The sequence below is a fragment of the Montipora capricornis genome, chromosome 12 (assembly GCF_036669925.1).
Source record: "Montipora capricornis isolate CH-2021 chromosome 12, ASM3666992v2, whole genome shotgun sequence".
Lineage (NCBI taxonomy): Eukaryota > Metazoa > Cnidaria > Anthozoa > Scleractinia > Acroporidae > Montipora > Montipora capricornis.
Genome location: NC_090894.1, coordinates 27,983,923 through 27,986,422, shown reverse-complemented (window position 1 = coordinate 27,986,422; position 2,500 = coordinate 27,983,923). Strand labels below are relative to the sequence as shown.

General features: G+C 38.4%; 1 protein-coding gene across 1 annotated transcript in view; it reads left to right on the top strand.

Annotated features, from left to right (window-relative positions):
• Positions 1-234: 234 nt before the first annotated feature.
• LOC138026972 (adrenocorticotropic hormone receptor-like) overlaps positions 235-2,500 on the top strand; it is a 12,888-nt gene continuing 10,622 nt past the window's right edge. Inside the window, exon 1 of the mRNA XM_068874457.1 lies at positions 235-373. The gene's annotated coding sequence lies outside the window, so the exon portion shown is untranslated. The remainder of the gene's footprint in view (positions 374-2,500) is intronic.

Here is a 2,500-nt window from a genome sequence, read left to right as displayed (position 1 = left end):
TCTCGTTGCCGTTTCCGTCGTCGTCGTTGCTAAAGCTCCTTAATTAATAGCACATAACACGGTTTTTGCAGTACTCTGCGTAACAACGACGTCAAATCACCAAATTTGACGTTTTGACGACAACGTGAACATGCAATTCTCTTTTTCTTACTCTAAAACCGCAAGTAGACAATTTATTTTAGAATACTTCACTTATATTGTACAACTTCAATGAGATGGAAGGGTATACGATGGTGACGTTTTAATCGTAGATCTTAAAAGTCTCTACTGTGTCGGATGCGAGACGTTTGAAAAAGTGTCGAGTACTGTCGCATTGCTTTAATACCAGCATTTCACTTTCTCCTAAGAAAAATTCTCTACAAAGGATATAAAGGTGAGAATAACTTTGTTATGATGTAGCAAGAGAAAATAAAGTGGGAATCTTCCCCTTTTATTTTCTATCTGATACAGTTAAACACCGGCAAATTTTCAAGCATGCAGCGTGATAACATTTCTCTCTTAGTTCAAGATTCGAATACGGAAACAGAATTAAGCAATGTGGAGCCCCTAACGGGAAATCCATCCCAAAATTTTAACCATGTTAAAACGACTTTTAGACAACTTAAAACACGTCCCATGAAAAAGACTTTTTAGTCCTTCAACATTTTTAATCATTTCAGAAGACTTACAAATCAACTTATAACTCATCATGATGACTTATAATCGACTTATAACACGTCACCGTGACTTATAATTCATTATGGCAAATTTTAATCGTCTTAAAACATGTTATGGCGACTCATAGGTCGAGTTATAATTCGTTATGGCGACTCTTTTAAGTCGTCATGACGAGTTGTAAGTTAACTTGCGTGTCGCTATTTAACAACTATTCACCGAAGTGGAAGTGGCTAGTGGTGGATATTATTTACCGTGCCGCAAAGCGGCGAGGTAAATATTAACCTCTAGCCACCGACACAGACAAAAATAGTTGTTTTAGTATATACTAAAACAGTTAGATGATATAGCACAAAAAGATGATTTTAACTCATTATTCCTCCAACGATTACAATATTTTCGGGCGCAAATCCCGCGCAAGTTTTTCGGAGGTGAATAGTTAACAATTATCCTGCGAAATCGCGCGGAATATCGCCTGATAATTAGCCGAGCTGGCTAAAATCAGGCGATATTTGGCAAGATTGAGCAGGATAATTGTTTTATTATTAAACACATTGATGACAAAGCACAACTTTCTACGTTTATTGGAAAAAAAAAATGCTGGAAAAACTACGCACGACGAATATTGATCTGTTTTTCGCATTTGGTTTTATGCAAAAGGGAAAGTTTTTTTTTTTTAAATATCCGATGCGGTTTCTCCAATTTGATATACGCTTTAGGTTCGTAAATCATGCGTGTCAGCCGCGTGCAAATATTTTATAGCATCATTCTCATTTCTGGGATTAACCTCCTGACGCAGGCCCAAGTTCGTATGCTACTCTTATTACCAGTGAATTAGTTTTAACATGGTTTTAAAAACTTGATTTTGAGGGTTTTGCCTGCGGTTGTGCAGAGGTTTTTCGGTTTTGAGCGGTTTGACCCTAATGGCCCCCTTATACGTAGTTGTCATTGTGGTTTCCTAAGCTTACCCAAATCTCCAAAACTCACGAATTGTCTCAAAATGCTTATTCGCTGGCGAAAACTCGTTTTGTTTTCGACTGGTGACTTATTTATAATTGCTTCATATGATTAGATCACTATGTGACAAACAACTTTTAGAAAGTCACTAAAAACATGTGATAGTTGTTATGGTGTTTTCGACAAAGATCAAACTATCTTATAATTTCAGCTTCACCACGCTACAGGTGCGAGAGAAATATACCATTAGATTTATTTTGGGAGTCTCGGCCGCACCCCGTTGTAACATTACAAGCGTGAATATTGGATAAAAGTCGCAACTATTGGTGCACATAAATTGAATTAAGGAAAATACAAAACTAGCGGCATCGCCGGATACCAAAAACGCTGTGGGAAAAATGGAAACGTACTCCCCTAACCAAACGCAGTGCCGCAAACACTTCGGGGTTTAAAGGTATCTAATTGCGTAACAGATGAATGTAACAAATTAAAAGCATAAAGGAAGCTTAATCACAAGTTAGGCTTAGCATGGCTCAGCACTTGAGCATCGGTGTAACGTTGGAAACTTGACTAAACTACAAGAAAAGCCACAGCAAGCACTGAATTGGCAATCGTAACCTTTAGAAGACGAATACACAAAGAGCCGCCGCACTGAACTGTCCTCCCTGGGTAAGAGACATGGGCCAGCCAGAGAAATAAAGAACCCATCCTACAAAAGCTTTACAAATCCAAAATCTCGAAAATTGCAGGTAAACGGTGTCGACCTAGAATGACTAATCACATGCTATACCTAGCTTACATACACCAGTCACTATCCATAATCCCTCTCTAACACCTATTGTAACCCAGGCCCCGTCACTCTCGTGACGCAGAAATATTCAATTTCAGG